At 38.5% G+C, this 18,698-nt stretch overlaps 1 protein-coding gene across 6 annotated transcripts in view; it reads right to left on the reverse strand.

The window, feature by feature from the left end:
- The window catches only part of fynb (FYN proto-oncogene, Src family tyrosine kinase b), a 116,877-nt gene that overhangs the window by 48,601 nt on the left and 49,578 nt on the right, over positions 1–18,698 (reverse strand). Inside the window, exon 1 of one of the 6 annotated variants that reach the window (XM_079831501.1) lies at positions 4,432–4,591. The exons of the other annotated variants lie outside the window; for them this stretch is intronic. The gene's annotated coding sequence lies outside the window, so the exon portion shown is untranslated. Of the gene's footprint in view, positions 1–4,431; positions 4,592–18,698 lie in introns of those variants that run through there. 6 annotated transcript variants of the gene reach the window in all.

Raw genomic sequence — 18,698 nt, forward strand, 5'->3', positions numbered from 1 at the left:
CTTACTTTGCACCTCATTGTTGTACATTAACAGGATGCAATAATAACATTTCGTTAGGCACTTTATTTCCACTTTTAGAACATTTTCTTAATTTTTATTGAAAGTAAATGGCTTTCTGATGTGATCTGTGATGGGAAAAGGGATAAGAGCAAGCTCTGCAAAGGGCAGATTCGAACCCGGGTTGATCGCGTCAAAACCTAGATCTTTAAGCCTTACGCTTTACTGATTGCACCACTGAAGACGTTAAAATACGCAAGCTGTTTTTTATCTTGTTTGGCCCAACAAGGCATCGTTAGGCAGAGCTAGTGCGAATAGCACTTGCCAACAAGGCATGCTATTCGCACTTGGGGCCCTATCTTGCACCCAGCGCAATTGACTTTGTACACCGACGCATGTGTCATTCCTATTTTGCACCCACGCAAAGCGCGCTTTTCCCTCCACAGAAGCACGTCGCTAAACTAGTGAATGAACTTGCGCTACCTGGGCGGTTCAGCGCAAAAAAGGAGGCGTGTTCCGGCGCAAACAATCCCTGGTGCTATTTTGCTGTTCCATTAAACAATTGCGCCACTGACCAGAAAAAACCTAGTCTAAAGTCAGTGGCGCGTTGCGCGTTGTTCATTATGCTATTTTAAGGGCGCATGCTTGACCATAATGTATAGCGTGCACAACGCGCATACACTTTGCTCATGTAATCTACACAGATGCAACAGTTATTTTTGCAAATCATAAATTGTTACACTAAAAAAATATTAACACATGAGATGACGGAAATCATTGTGGTGTGCCACGAAGATGTGAAAAAAATAGGCATAAATCTAGCTTACAAATGATTCAGGCTAATTGTAATAATTAAGGATAAGACCTGTTTGCCCAATAGTGGCAAGACATTTATGTATATAAGGACATCTGACAAATTGGTTTGTCCGTCAAGAACCAGGAAAAAAAATCGACTGAAAAACTGAAAAAACTGAAAGACTGAAAAAAAAAAGACTGTGAAATCACCTTTACCATAATGTACAACATTACAACTTCACTTCTCTGTCTTTCACTGCTCTTACAAGAACATCAGTCTCCTCGGCTGTGAACCGCTCCTGGCGTGCGCCTGGTAAATACGCCATAATAATAGCAATCCATAATGGAACTTGCGCACCTGCTTTTAAAGGGAATGTTGGATGACGCTCGGATTGGTTTATTCACGTTACGCCCAAACCACACCTATGAATAATGAAGCTACTTCAGACCAACCCATTTTAGATTTGCGCCGGGCGCAAGAGCCATTTATCCCGCCGGGAAAATAGCAACAGCGCCGAGACCCGCCCACAAAGTTACTTGCGCTTCACGCTTTGACACTTGCGTTTCAGATCGTTAAAATAGGGCCCTCGGTGTGAATAGACACTCAGTTAATATTATAGTAATGTGCAAGTAAGGGCTCTCTTAAGTTTACGCCATTATCTTTAAGAAACTTTTAGATATAATTGAATTTATTTAAAGCTGCTGTCCGTAACTTTTTTTTGTGTTCAAGATTCACAAAAATTAAATAATGAGAATGTACAACATGAAACCGTGTTTTTATCTTACCCCGAATCCTTATGGTACACTTATAATAAGTGTTTATATTGGGACTATTTCAAACAGGTCTGGTAGGAACCGCTGCGGAGGAGCACAGTCCCTGCGTGACTCGCCATAGACATAAACAGAGAGAAGTAGCTCCGGCTGCAATGTTCTTCCGCAAGATGCTTGCAGTTCTCTTTATTAACCGCTAGAGCGCAAAACGTTACGGATTGAAGCTTTAAGGACAAACACAATTTTTTTAATAAAATAAATAAAAGGCAATTTTAGGTTTAGTGTTTTCTCCCCTGCTGTACCGAACCCATACCGAGGTGGAGCATTGGAGCATAACATGCAGCATTGGAAAGAACAAACCAAAGAGCAAAGTTGTCTCCAGTGTTATCTGGGACTAAATAGAAAGTACAGTCTGGCTGACCATCTCAGTCAGGAATCCAACACACAGACAGTTATTAATCGAGTACAGACCAAAGTGACCAAATGTTGGCCATAGAAAGAGGACGACATAAGACGTGGTTACCTAAAGAAGAAAAAAATCTGTAACGAATGTAGATCACGAGCAGTTGAGACGGATGCACACTTCCTCCACTGTGACAAATACACACCCTTAAGAGACTCACTGTACAGTAGAGGGCTGCATTGGGATTGAGTCCCGCCGGGTCCCGCGGGACCCAACGCAAATCTCGCGGGAGCGGGCGGTTTGAATTTTGCTGCGGGCGGGAATGGGCGGCTAAAAAAAACACCGCGGGAATCGGCGGGATAGGGAGGTTGCCTGACGATATGATGGAGAAGATGTCAATAGATGATGTAGAAAAGAACCTCAAACGAGGTATTTACAGCACAAAAGCTAAGCAAGGAAAGTCTGACGTTTGGAGAAGTTTCTCAATTGTTTTGGTAGGCAAAATCATGCGGTATAACGTTATCCACATATTGCGCAGCTGGCAAATACATAGCTACTTGATCATACCTCACCAAAAACGCTCAGCACTCCCTGCAGGTCAAGTTGACTGTTTGGTGTTTTTGACAAACAATACATAGAAGTTTAGTGAGTGGAAATTGATTGTTTCTAAATGTCCGTTTGCTATTTTGTGTTCACATTACGTTCTGTTGAAGCATGTTTTCTCAGGTTTCCTTTCAGTCGGTCACGTTCGACGTACGTCGGAACTGACCGACGAATTGGGATCTGTTTTTTGTTTCTCAATCTGTTTTTCTGTTTTGCAAAGCAGTCTATTTTTATGTGCAAAGTTTTTGATAAAAACTAAATTATATTTGAATGTATTTGTCTTTTTTTTTTTTTTACATGCAGGCCAGGGAAACGAAACAAACAACCCCATGAATCTCTTTAATAATATCAATACAAATAACATGTTTTTTTTCCCCTGCGGGACGGGAGAAGACACAAAATCAATGCATCTCTATTATTGTGCGGGAATAAATTCTCAGAGTTTTGCGGGTGCGGGCGGGAGTGGACATACATATTGCGGGAGCGGGCGGGAGTGTAACACATACGTTGTGGGAGCGGGCGGTAATGGTCAGAAATTCGGCGGGTGCGGGCGGGAGCGGGATGAAGAAAACAGTCCCGCGCAGGGCTCTACTGTACAGTCAAATACAGCAGATTATTCCTGAGTTCCAGTCACTCCATGAACATGACAAACTGAAAGTCTTACTTGGTGAAGGACCTGCTTCCTCTTTGGTAGCACATCATATTTATGAATGCCACAAACTAAGATGTACTGAGTGAACACATCTGCATTAATAATATAATTAATATGTGTGTATAATGAATGAATGAATGAATGAATGTTATGCATGTTCTTGTTTGTTTTTTGTTTTGCTTTGTGGCATGCTTTGGCATTATGTACCTATGCATGTCATGCCAATATAGGGCTCTAGAGTGCGACCAATTTAGTTGCACATGCGACCAAAATTTGTAAGGGTGCAACTAAAAATGTTTCTAGGTGTATCAATATAACTGAATCTCACATGCTTACTGTACGACTCTTGTACATCACCAAAATGGCACTCTTCAGCACACACTGGAATGAATCTCTGATGTAATCAAACTGGCCTTCTTACATTAGCGCTGTTCTGAATTTGATTGAGTTAAAGCTGAAGCTGAATGCAAACATAGACTTTTACAGACTAAAAATTTTAATTATAAAAACAAATTATCCATGAGCTAGATTTCATATTTTGTTATAATTAATTGTTATTATAATTAATTGTTCAATTTCTGTTTCAGATGCATACCAGGTAATGAGATATGTACAATTAGATAGATAGACATTGATTCTTCACCCAGGTTTTCAAATATCAAAATCATTGTTCCACATCAAAAGCAATTTCTTAATTTTTGCCAGGCAGTAATACACATCAAACCATGCTAAATCAAAATGTGACATGTTTTATAATCAATAATAATAATAATAATAATAATAATAATAATAATAATAATAATAATAATAATAATAATAAAAAAATAATACAACAAAGCAGTCTTTAAATCAATACATCCAACAGGGACACATAGGGAAACTGAAGGGAAAAAAAAACATATTCCATGCCCTATAACTGATTCAAGAATTATCCATGTTTCACATATAGAGAAATATTCATGAATGAAGAAAAAAATATCATGAGAACATAAAAAAAATGTAATGTTCCCATGTTATGCTTTTATTGTTAATTAACTAAAATAGTCGTATGTTAAACATTTTAATTTCAATCTAAAATTAGTGTGAAAAATATGTGATATGTGTGGGGCAGATTTAACTTTATAATTTTTAGGAACATCAGATAGTAGACTGATCAAGGACCACTGACATCATCTACGGCACAAGAAGAAGAAGAAATCCCTGATCTTACCTGATCGCAGCTGCATTTTCAATGTCCAGCAATGGGGGCCATTATGGATTCCGAAAATAAACAGTGGCCCTCTAAGATTAAATGAGGACATAAGTGATGGGAAGTGAAGCAAATAAGGGATGACCTTGTCTTTATAGTGAAGCTGTATCCACTGTGAACTGACTGTTTTGCTGTTAGTCAAAGTTTAAAGATAGAAACAAAGGGAACTTCCTCTGACACAATCTTCTTTTCCATATGCACAGTAGCTTCTCAAATCTTTATCTCTGCATTAAACGTTGGAGTGTCTCGGGTCTGTCATTGCTAGGTGAAAGTCGAATTTGTGGACTTTGGCTCATTCTTCAGAGCAAGCTCAAGTAACATTTTATATTATGATCGTAACGTGAAGGGAACTCTAAAATACCACAATATTCATGTTGCATAACTAGTGTGAACATTTTCATTATTCAATCCACATCTTCATTAGACATCGTATATAAGTAACTCTGTAGCACTGCATCCCAATATAAATAACATTCCTTCCACCAACAACTAGGCAATGAGTGAGCACATCACAGAAGCCATCAAAAACGGAAGATTTTGGCTTTTATCATTCCTGAAATGTGTCTGAGACAACTGTCAGCAATGGGTGGCTGCAATCACAGGGCGCAGGAAATACAACAAAGCAGTCTTTAATCAATACATCTAACAGGAACAGAATGAAAACAAAACCAAAACAGAACAAGACTGTTACAACAACAAAATCAGTCTTACATATGGACAACATACGAGTCATTCCATACTCCAAAATCAATTAAACTCTGCACATACAGATCAATGAAAGCTTAATTTTTAGGCCAGAGATATTGATTGATGTTCACACATGTAAGGTTGAACATGTGGTAGTGATTATACATGTAGGTCACCACATGACCCTCAAGCACATGATGCCACATCATCATCAATTCATGTGCATTTGTGCTTTTGTTGTGAGGAAAAAGGAAGTTTGGCATTGTTCAGATTAACGCTTGGATTTTCACAGTTTCCTTAAGCTCTAGTAACCCAATACACAAAGGCTATAGGTTATGCAAACATCTTAGAGGTGAAGTGATTTTTTAATGCTAATTTATAACACTTTCCTTATTCCTAGTTTAATGTGCAGTATCGACTATAAGCAAGCCATTAGAAAGTTGACTTCTTGAAGAGTTTAACTGGGTTGCCTCATCTTCTGACCAAATTAATTCTCATTTGTTTCCAAGATATGGATTTTTTTTTAAATAAAGACTTCATGAGAATGAATTAAATCAATAGGTATAAGCTAGTAATCCTCAGGTTTTACCATTAAAATTACAAGTGTTGTCAACTCCCCCGACACAATCTAAATTTACACCCCTATGTCCAATGGAGATGTGCTTGAAAAGAAACCATACCATAAGGAATTAAATTTTGGATGCACTATGAAAAAAGTTTCAGAACTCAACAAAGCTGAAAAGTAAAACAGTCAAAACATAAAAGGTAAGCAGCATATTTTAAGAAAAGAGTATATTAATATAATAGGTGCAGAGCTGTAGCGGAACTAATTTTACCCTGCGTTGACATAATTTCAGATTTTGGTTAAATCCAGCTGCAGCCAAAGTCAAACACACATAATGATGCCGATTCTGTGTTCAAAAACTTGGTCATTCAAAGTAAAGGCCTGTTCATTCAAAGTAAAGTAACCAGGAAGACGCAGGATAAGGAACTGTTATTTCTAAACAATAAAAGATGGTCGTGTTACTCCTGCTGGAATATGACTAACAAAACGTGAAATGTGAAAAATTACACCCATGGAGGAATGGCAATGAATGTTAGTATATTAAACTGACCAAACAAGGCTAAGAAGTAGCTGTGAATCTGCTGAGAGACTCTTCTGTGTGGGTGAAGGTTTCAGATCATACAGAAAGGCAAGCTTTGTAAGGATTTCCTTATAACTTTTCAGACAATGGCACTAGTTATAAAGCTACACTAGTCACATGAAGAAGAAACTAGAAGTCAGTGGGTGTGGTGATCAGTGTTTTGCTCTGCTGTAACACTCAACACCGTTGTTTGCAGTGCTGCTATGATTGTGTGCATGTATGTAGTTTTAGCTTCAGAGGATGTGGTTAACCTGAGAAATGACAATGACAAAGCAACACACAACCACACAAACTTTCCATCAGAGGTGTTTCTCCTACGAGGGCAGCAGGAGCAGCCAAGGCCTCTTTAAACAAATACCAGGACATTAAAGTCTTAACCGTTAACTAGTCAGAAAGACTAATGAGGATGGCAATAAATAATCAGCAGATATGCTCTGTTCAAAGCTTCAAATTCTCAAGAAAAAAGTTGAGTTTGTAGAACTTCTTTTCTTAGTTTTATGTTTGATGAAAGCACAGACCAACCTTAACTCTTTCCCTGCCAGCGTTTTTTTTTTTTACGTTGCCAGACACCGCCAGGGTTTTTGATCATTTTCACTAAAATGTAATGGCCCATAGAATATTTTTTTTTGTACGAATATCTGAACATGCAATATATCAAAAGGAAGAATAGACCCTCTGCTTTTCAACAAAAAAGAAATTCTAGCTTAGTGCATTCCTTTTTTTATCAACACTTGAATATGGGTAAGTTTCATAAAAAAAGCAACATTTTGAACAAAAAGCTGAGAAAATCAAGTTTTTGTCCAAGACTACATCCAGATCAGATTCAGAACGATGATAAAACACAGATGGAGTAGAGCGAGTCCATCAACACCCCTGATGCCTGCACAGTCCTGTAGCTCGTCCTGGGATGACATTTCATTCAGTAACATTAGATAGTTTTGATTTATATGATGTTTAATGTTGATGATGACGTTATTTTACATGTGCATCTGCTTACATGCAATCGCTTATTTTTTTGTGTCTTGTTCATCTGTGTTTTGATCAGGACACTCTGTTCTCATTCAGAAGATGCGCAATAGCACCCCCCTAGCGTCTAACAGTGAAAACATGGAAAATTCAGTGTTTGGCGGGGAAATAGTTCATTGTTAAGTTTATAAAATGTTTCTCCATAAGTTCAGTATACTCAAATTTCCTAAAGCTGGTTGCCTCAAGTTTTGGAGTTCTCTCAACTCAACTGATTTGTTTCAGTGTACTTTCGGGGTTCCTGCACCAGCCAAGCAACTGCCATAGAGATGAATGAAAATGCTAACTGATAGCTCTCTCCTGGTATATTATAAATATATTTAGAGACAACATATAGGGTGAATTCAGGTTGATTAGGACACTTATTGCCATTGAGATGACTTGGATATATTCCATCCCCTAAATCTAACCGTTTCAGAAAACATTGTTCAGTATGGTTTAAAAGTAGTTTTCCTCATGGGGACTGAATTTTGTCCAAAATTGCAGGTTTTACTTTCCTTGGGGGAACATTTCTTCCCCACAACGCAGAAAATACCTGGACTACAGAAATATGCACAGACATAACATTTTTGCACGCACACACACAAAATTCAACAAATTGAAAGGATTCATGAAATTATATGTCTGTAGATGTGATCATGCTTAATTCTACTCAAAGAAAACCTGACAACTAAAAGATTCTTAGTTGATGTGTGTTTATGTGTGATGAGGGATTTCCAGTGACACACCTGCCAGTCAGAAACGGGCTCTGGAGACCCATCAGACAAACCCGCACAGTTGCTAGGAGACCAGATTCCTCCGCACGGCACAATAGCGACAGTGTGAGAGAACAGTCTATTCTCTCATTAAATGTGTATGTGTGGGGAGCACATATTCATAATATATTCCGATTGATTTTGCTGGTGATATAATATTATGATGCAACATTGTGAATATCAATGATTTTAATGTGCTTTTTATTTTGTTATAAAGTTTCCTAAAGCCAGTGTCATTAGACTTGTACAATCTTTCCTTATCTTGCAAGTATCAGTGTTAAGACAAATGTTTTAATAGTGCCTGTTAAGTAAGTTTTAATAGCAAATATTACTTAAAATGGTAAGTTTGATTAATTTAAGTGAACCAGTTCAAATGGTCCACAACGAATCACTTAAAATTGAAGTACGTACATACGATACAAGTTCATGAGAAAAAAGTACTCAACCTATTAAATCACTGTAAAGGGTCAATATGGAGATGCAGATACATTCACCCATATACACCTACACCTCCAGCCTGGTCAAGAAGGCTCACCAGCGCCTTTTCTTCCTGAGGACACTGAGGAAGAATCGGCTATCCTGGTGAACTTCTATCGCTGCGCAATAGAAAGCATCCTGACCAACTGTGTCGCAGTATGGTATGGGAGCTGCTCTGTTGCGGAGCGCAAGGCACTGCAGCGGGTGGTGAAAACTGCCCAGCGCATCACAGGGATTCCACTACCTGCCATCGAGCACATCCAGAGGAAACACTGTCTGCATCGAGCTCGCAGCATCCTGAAGGACTCCTCTCACCCAGCCCACACACTGTTTTCTCTCCTGCCCTCCGGCAGGCGTTTCAGGTGCCTCAGGACCAGAACCAGCAGACTAAAGAACAGTTTTTCCCCAGAGCTGTCTCTTTATTGAACTCGAACCCCTGTTGATCCACTTCCCTCATATACTGCTAACTCTCCTCTCCCACCTCACATCTGCCTTCACTTGTTATTTGCACTACTGGAATGTCAATTTGCACTACCGACTGTTTATTACAGTAACAACTGTTTACTTATGCATCTTGTACTACCATACCTTAACTGGATTATGCTCATTTGCACTGCCGACTGTTATTTACAGTACCAACTGTTTACATATGCATTTTGCACCGTATTACTTCTAACGGTAATATGCAATCACTTTCCACTGCACTTTTACACTTTTTTCGGATAGCTTCTGTCCATCATTTATTGCACTACCTTAATCCACTGCTATATTCCTCATCTTAGCCTAACATATCATTGTATACCTTTATCTGTAAAATTCAGTTTATAGTAATAGCCATCTGTATATTTATTCACTGTACATATTCACCTGTAAATTATGTTTATGTTCATAGTAATAACCATCTCTCTCTCTATATATTTATATATATTCAGTTCATATCCATGTCCTGCACTTATTCAGCCATTGTATATCCTGCACTTGCTGCTATTGCACTTCTGGTTAGACCTAAACTGCATTTCGTTGCCTTGTACCTGTACTTGTGTAATGACAAAGTTGAATCTAATATAATCTAATATAGTCCAGGGCGAGGTGACGGACCACTTGTGGAAAAACTACAATTAAAAAAAAGTGGTTTGGTTGTGTGTGTTAAACAAGTGCAGTTCTTTGGAAAAAAATGTCCCCTCTGGCGACAAAGTTTAAGTAAGTAAGTAACTAGCAAAAAATAAGCAAAGCTCATGGTCTGAATTTTAGTCAAAGGAGCCAATCGCCTTTTTGACTTAGCCGTTCCTCTGCAGTTACTGACCAAACATATGGCATATACAATATCAGTTAAATCTTTTTTCAAAACATTACGATTTCAAATAAATGTTATTTGGAACTTTCTATTCATCAAAAATCATGGTAAATAATGTATCATGGTTCCCACAAAAATCTGAAACAGCACAAGGGTTTTCAACATTGATAAGAAGAAATGTTTCTTGGGCATCAAATCAGCATATTAGAATGATTTTAATCCAACACTTAAGTCTGGAGTAATGATGCTGAAAATTCAGCTTTTAATCACAAATAAATTATATATTCATATAAAAGTTATTTTGAATTGTAATATTTCACAATATTACTGCTTTTAGAGCGTTTTCAACAGCATCAAACAAATCTTACAGACCCCAAACTATTGAACAATAGTGTACATGTGACTTCACCACAAACTTCATCTGAGCACTGTTCAAATCACAACATCAGTTGAAGTAGAACTTCTCAGGAAACAAGACCCTTCAATGTGCGTATGCATATGTGGTCACTGCATCCAAGTTGCATGCACAAAAACCTTGGGGCTTTTGTTTTGATGCCTCTGCAATTGTGCTTGCACATGCATCTATCTTGGTATCGCTGACACATAACAAAACTAGAACATTTTGCTTTACAAATGTGAGAGTGTAATTGCAAACAATTTCACAGTGATATAATTTTTGATGCAAGAATGCAACGGTGGAAAACTGCAATATTACGTTAAATATATGGGCCTGGTTTCACAGACTGGGCTTAGATTAAGCCAGGATTAGGCATTAGTTCAATTAGGACATTTATATATCTTTTATAAACGTGCCTTTTATTTAAAACAAAAACAATACTGGTGTGTATCTTGAGACAAATCAATGGCACTGATATATTTTTAAGATATGTCAGTGCAAGTTGTTTTCAGTTAAAACAGCTCAAACATGCACTTTAGTCTGAGACTAGCATAAACCTTCGGGGGATATGTATTACGCACTGATGTAATTAATACACAAACATTTCCCCTTCTAGAATGTTAATATTTTTGGAGACAAGAAATTAATTCCAAGTCAAATTAGAATGAAATCATATTATTACTGGGAATACATGTGTGATTTCAAAGGCTAAAGCCAGTTGTGCAGCCCACCAGTAATGCAATAAAAGCAGCAGAAGGAAAACCAGAAGGAAAACTGATAAAATTGTTGTCAGTGTAAACAGGCCTGTGGTTAAATTTTATATAATAAACAATTCTAGTGTGTTAGGTCATTACTCTACTGTACATCCAAAGTAAAATATCCGCTCTAACAGATCTAACTGAATTCTGCAGTAGCATTAAGAAAGGTGATGAGTGCTAGGGCTGTGCGATATTGAAGAAAAATGCGATATGCGATATCCTTGTTAAATAATGCGATATTTGCGATACGATATTGCTTTAAGTGTGTAAAATCAATTTCTTTCCCCAACTGATATCTTTCACTTAAAGCATAACCGACTGTGTTTACACGAATACTCATCAAGACATAACTGAGTGTGTATTTGACAGTTCGAGTGTGTAACAAGGCACGAAAAAAAGAACGGCTTATGTGCACTTTTCCGTGTGCGTGTCAGACAACAGACAGCACGAGACTGCAAGGAGTTGTTTTTTGCAAGTTATTGCGTTTAATAACTATTTTCAACGTCAAGCAAGTCACATAAGTAACAGTCATGTGCTCATTATATTCTCTGCTATATGCATCAACCTAAAAGTCTACCCACAGGTATATGAAAGGCATCTGCTTAGCTGGTTATTTCAAAATGTAAGAATAGAACATAGCTTCTGAGATACTACGGTTTGGTTACTACTGATTACCCCCACCCACGTCTCTGGCCTTAATCTTTACCACCAACCACTGATCTGAGAAATGCAGCCTCAAGGTCAAATGAAATGTTCCATGGTTGGCGCTGTGGTTAAACATAGAAAAAAAAAAAAAGACTTGTTTCCTCTTTTAACATTTTTAATAACAATAATAATATTTTTTATTTATATAGCGCTTTTCCCAAGCTTAAGGTCGCTGTACAAGAAAATAACACATACACAGAATCAATATAGAACATACACTCACCTAAAGGATTATTAGGAACACCATACAAAAGCCCTATTTGCACGGGATTAGTATTATCTGGGGACCTCGTGTGAATTAGAAATTACTCCCCCACATCTGAATTTTGTGTGGCGCATTCGCACGGAATAAGCAAGCTTGTGATTTTACTCTAATTTACTGACTTATCTCCCGGATATGATGTCAAGACTTGTAAATGTTTTTTCGTTATAGATATAGCTGTATGAAATTATAAACAGTCGAATCGATATAAATTTTGATTGTTTTATAGTAATACAAATAATTTCAGTTAGAGAACAGACGCAACAATTAAAAACTGAATTGAGCAATAATAACAATATATGGCGGAAGATTCAGTTTCAAACCTAAATGTAAAAGCGCCCATTTAAGCGAGTTTGTCTTTGTCCTTTTCTGTTTTTGTGTTTTTCATTAAGAATAATATTAAACACACCATTCAAGCAATTTACTCCCAAATTGGTGCTAATTCTAAAGTGAAAGTATAATCCGTGCGGCCGCACGGCACAGGAAACAAAAACCTTGCAAAAATAATATACGCTCCGCCTAATCCCGGCCAAATCACAGAGATGCCGATTTGCACAGGACTAATATTATCACAGGACCTCAGTGTTTGGCGAAATATGGTAGGTCATTTGCGGGGGAATTTTTACTTTACATATTACAGACATGGCCGATTCGCACGGGATTAAGATCACAGACATTCTCTGCAATTATTACAAATCACCAGAGGTACCCAGATAATACTAATCCCGTGCGAATAGGGCTTAATACTGTGTTTGACCCTCTTTCGCCTTCAGAGCTGCTTTAATTCTACGTGGCATTGATTCAACAAGGTGCTGAAAGCATTCTTTAGAAATGTTGGCCCATATTGATAGGATAGCATCTTGCAGTTGATGGAGATTTGTGGGATGCACATCCAGGGCACGAAGCTCCCGTTCCACCACATCCAAAAGATGCTCTATTGGGTTGAGATCTGGTGACTGTGGGGGCCATTTTAGTACAGTGAACTCATTGTCATGTTCAAGAAACCAATTTGAAATGATTCGAGCTTTGTGACATGGTGCATTATCCTGCTGGAAGTAGCCATCAGAGGATGGGTACATGGTGGTCATAAAGGGATGGACATGGTCAGAAACAATGCTCAGGTAGGCCGTGGCATTTAAACGATGCCCAATTGGCACTAAGGGGCCTAAAGTGTGCCAAGAAAACATCCCCCACACCATTACACCACCACCACCAGCCTGCACAGTGGTAAAAAGGCATGATGGATCCATGTTCTCATTCTGTTTACGCCAAATTCTGACTCTACCATCTGAATGTCTCAACAGAAATCGAGACTCATCAGACCAGGCAACATTTTTCCAGTCTTCAACTGTCCAATTTTGGTGAGCTCGTGCAAATTGTAGCCTCTTTTTCCTCTTTGTAGTGGAGATGAGTGGTACCCGGTGGGGTCTTCTGCTGTTGTAGCCCATCCGCTGCAAGGTTGTGCGTGTTGTGGCTTCACAAATGCTTTGCTGCATACCTCGGTTGTAACGAGTGGTTATTTCAGTCAAAGCTGCTCATTAATGAGAAATTGAACAGGTGTTCCTAATAATCCTTTAGGTGAGTATATATATATATATATATATATTATATTATATTATATATATAGTATGCGTGTGTGTGTGTGTGTGTGTTTTTTTCCAATTCGTTGTTGAAATATAATCATACACAGCGGCTGTCATTTTCATGACAGATTTATTTAAAGGGTAACTAAACCCTAAATCAACTTTTTTAGTTAATGATCTGTAATAATGGGGCTTTATTAATGCTGTTCATTGATTCAAGTAAATGTTTTGACATTTGAGTATAAAGTGTTTTAATTCTATAAAATATGGTGTAAAACCGCCAAAGTGCTGCCCTCTTAAGGTTGAACGGTGGCTACTGCAGTTGAATTTTCCTATTGGACATTGTGGTACATTGTGACGTAGGATGGTACCTCCAACGGCTCACTATCCGTGCCCCTAGCACAAGCTCCCCGCGCCCATAGCACAAGCTCCCCACGCCCTCAGAAATGTTTCCCCTAATCACATGATGAGAACGGCTTCACTCCAGTATGAACTGTCATATTACATGAAGTAAAAACATTATGAATGAAACTGACTTGACACTTGCTTTAACATTGTATTGAAGAAAATACGGTTAAATAATGCAGTTGTCAGTACACGTCAGGCTTTTCTTGCGATATTATTGCCGCTCGTCATGTGTACAGATAATTTTCATACATGAGACGCGCTTTCAAACCCTGACACACAAGTGGTTGCCGCGGACGCAGATAGATTAGGTCAGTTCTCTTGCGCGGCTGCTTCACTAGCATCGTCTGCATCGGGAGTTAACGCAGTTTGAGCCAGTGGCTCGCATTGATAAGGCTCCGGGTTTGTGTCTACAGACAATCCACCCTCCTCCACTTCAGATGAAGGTAGGAGAAATTACCGCTCTGTTGCAAAGCTGGCGTCACTCCAGTCATTCTCCATCTTTGCGACTCGCGAATCTGACAGCTGTCAATCAATCCGTCACTGCGGGTCTCAGGTGCACACCCTCCGCTCAGCCCCGCCCTCGGTTCGTCCCCTCTGTCTCCGCTGGGCTCTGCCCACTTTTCCAGCATTTTTCAAAATTTGCCAGTGGGTGGAGTTAAGCTCTGAGCAGGGGTTTAGTTACCCTTTAAACAGGCCTACAATAAATAAACAAGACATCACTTACAGGCTAAGTAGTAATGAATATAACGGCTAATATAGTGCATATATTTAGCGAAAGAGTTCATTTCACTAGTGAACTAACAGCTGTGGACACTGAATGACTTCTGAGGTAAATGTGATGCTACGTGACATGTTTACAAGCTGTTTTATTGTCTTTCCGCGGTTGAAACACAGATTGAGCAATAACACGACATATGATACTTTTCAGTAAGTTGTAATGTATCCACAACATACCTTCAGATGTATTAATTTATGTTTATTCTTTAGGAAGAGATGATTGCGTTCACTCGCGTGCAGCTGCTTGAAGTTGAACTGATGCGTCTATACAGCACCTATACAGTCACATCACATTAAAGAGCGCCAAAACGGCATTTATCGTTTAAATTTTGTGATAAAATGGACTAAATACTTTATATGTTCGTGTGGGACTTCGTGAAGTGTGTTCAACGCTTAAAACAAGCCGACTGTTAACTGTTAAAGATTGCACTCGGAACCATTCGGTACACATGCGCACCGAACCGAAAGCCCCGTACCGAAATGGTTCGGTACGAATACGTGTACCGTTACACCCCTAAGTAGCAGTGTCACGCAGAGTAAGAGGGTGCCACAGCACTGAATGATCTACCACCCATAGTTGAAAGACGGAAATGATTAAAGTAAGCAGTTTTAAGTCAGATGACCGGAGAGAACGAGGAGGAGAATAATAGTGCAGAAGTTCAGGTAAATAATGGGGAGCAAGTCCCTGAAGACATTTAAAAGTTAACAATAATCATTTAAAAGCTGCAATCGCCCTAGGACATTATTTAACACAATACAGTCTGTAATAAAACTACCTTGCAATGTCCTGAAAAAAAGTGTCAGAATCCACCTGTGAAAACGTTCGGAATTATTTTGTTGAGAAAGTGTCCTCTGTTAGGCAGAATATGAACAGTAGCCTACCTTTTACACTGACCCTCCCCCTGTCCCCCCTGCAGTGTTTGAACTGTTCGAGCCCGTGTCTCTTTCACGCCTTTCTGAGGAAGTCCTACATCCGAAAAACGGTATACGCATGCGCAAAATGCGTTTGAAGAAAACCGTTCGTGTGGAGATTTCAAATGCGGAGCGCGGGAGCCGAACCAGCAGGTGCTGAATACCGAAACAGACATTCCCAAGAGAATAGAGATATTCATCTCAGTCTCACAAAGAAGTTGGTGAGTATTTAGCACTGAAATTATTCTCCAGAGTTTTGCTTTATGACCCAGTATGAAGTTTAAAAGACATTTTGTAGAATCACGAGTTCATGCATTTATTGGTTTCATGCGTGGGTTCTCGTTTACCTCGTTTACTCTAATTGTAGCCAATAGTTTTATTTTCCTCATGTCTTGTATGTCTAAAACAATAGGTAATAGGTAAATTAAGTCATTTGTGTGATATGTGTGCCATGCGACCCGGTGCCGTTAGATTGCATTTGGAGTCGCCCTCTTTCAGGGCTCGAGTTATTGCCTTTTAATATCAAACACGTCAAGCTCGTGATTTTCTTATTCATCCATTCATTCGTCTCATCCTCATTATATAATGAAGTAATTTCTGTTCTGTCATTTGCCAGATGTGATGCAGGGGAACTTTGTCATTAATGTTGGTTTTTATTTTTATTTGCAGGTTTCTAGCCTATCCAGTGCCGCGTTTTCTTCAACACATTAAGACATCCTGTTATGCAGAAGACTTATTGAATGTATTCAGAGTTTTCCTTATTGAAAATAAGGTATTTTCACCAAATATCCTGTGTTGGAATTTACTTGTTAATAAAGCAATGTGATAAAATGTCAACCCTGCTGTCTGTGTTCTGTATTTTGCTTAATATATTTAGGCTATGTTTTTAGTCATTTTTGTCTTTTGGGCAAAATTTTCTAGTGACCGATCACATCTACATTTTTTAGCTGGCCAAACTGAATTTCTGTAAATTAAATTTTTATCAATTCACAGAAATTCAATTTGGCCAATTGAAAAATTTAGATGTGATCGCTCACTAGAAAATGTTTAATTGGAGGCCTTACATTTTTTACAGTGTATCTAATTTTATACCCGTCTCTCACTTACCATTTTTATCAAATTTTTTAGAAAAAGTTGTTTTATCTCTGTTACAGCCTTTTTAAGAAAATAACTCAGTTTCAGTCTGGTTTTAGGTCAGGAGATAGCACTGAGTCTGCGCTGCTGAAAGTCCAAAACGACATCCTTTTATCCCTTGAATGCAAAAAATCTGTTCTATTGGTGATGCTGGATCCGACAGCAGCTTTTGACACTGTGGATCACTCGGTCCTTATTGTCTGCCTTGCTCAACAGGTCGGCCTCCAGGGCTCAGTCCTGCAGTGGTTCTGCTCCTACTTGAACAACAGGAGGTTTGCTGTTATGGTCGAGGACTTTTCGCTGTCCGCTGCTCCTCTGTCATCTGGAGTGCCACAAGGATCCATTCTTGGCCCTGTTCTCTTTTCACCGTACATGCTGCCTCTTGGTTCCATTACTGCTAAGCACAATCTTTCCTTCCACCTATACGCAGACGACCTCCAGGTCTATATGCCCATGCTTCCAAATGATGGTTCAGCTCTAGACTCCCTGCATAGCTGCCTGTCTGATATATAACAATGACTATCACAAAACTTTCTTCATATGAATGAGAGTAAAATGGAATACATTATTTTTGGTTCCTCGGTTTTCCACCACAATACAACACCAAACACAACCACTCAAGTCAGTGAGGCTGTAAAGAATCTGGGGGTAATTTTTGACAGAGATCTGAATTTTAACAAACAAATTAATGCTGTAGTTAAAACAAGCTTTTTCCAGCTGTGACTTTTAGCCAAAGTGAAGCCCTTCCTGTGCCGCAGTGATCTGTAAAAGGCAATTCACACTTTTATCAGCTCACGCATTGATTACTGAAATCCACTCTATATTGGCATCACACAGTCCTCACTCCATCGTCTCCAACTGGTACAAAATGCAGCTGCTCGCCTTTTAACCAACACACCCAGACACAGCCACATCAGCCCAGTTCTCTGTTCCCTCCACTGGCTCCCAGTTCGTTACCGTGTTGATTTAAAAAATTTAATGTCTGCCTTTAAAGCTGCAGTAGGGAGTTTTTAGAAAACGTTGACTTAGCCAGAAAATTTGAACAAGCACAACTCACAGGTCACTCCCCCTTGCTCTCTGCTGAACGTGCAGGCTAGTAAGCAAGCAGGCCACCGATGACAGCGGATAAACAGTTATGGCACATTCACTGGTACGGATGAAACATCAACAATATGATTTACATTGACTATGGCCTGCCCATACTTTTGACTACAAACTTGGTCCTCAAAACATTACGTATTTTGCAATACATGTAATGTAACTATTAGTGTTGTTTTTGGCGGCCTGTTTTAATTTTAGTTTTAGTCTAGTCTTTGTGTCAAGCTGTCATTTTAGTTTTTATTAGTTTTAGTTTTTATTAGTTTTAGTCATAGTCATACTCTTTTTAGTCTAGTCAAGTTTTAGTCGACTAAAAGTCTGAGCATTTTAGTCTTATTTTAGTCAGAATTATCTATGACTATTTTCGTCTAGTTTTAGTCGACGATAACTGATGACATTTTAGTCAAGTTTTAGTCAAGTTTTAGTCAATGAAAATTGTATTTTAGTCTCTTTTTAGTAATGCAATTCTATTTAACCCAGTCAATATAGTATAAGTACATATTATAGACAAAACCAAAATCTTCTTTTCAAACCCATTTCAAACAATGTTATCTTATTATATTATTGTTACCTTATAGACTCAAGAATACATCCATTCCAGACACGGAAGACACTCGGATTTGAAGTTACAACATATTTATTTTACCAACTAAACATGTTAGAAGTACACACACATACATTTAAATAAAATAAATAAAAACATTGAGATGTCTCTTAAAGTTCGTGGTGTTTTTTCCTGTGATTTTTGTGGCCACATTTCTCCCCATCTTTTTCCACAACACCCATTTTATTTTCCACTTCAATGTAATAAAA

This window comes from Gobio gobio (genome assembly GCF_949357685.1).
Source record: "Gobio gobio genome assembly, chromosome: 12".
Classification (NCBI taxonomy): Eukaryota; Metazoa; Chordata; class Actinopteri; order Cypriniformes; family Gobionidae; genus Gobio; species Gobio gobio.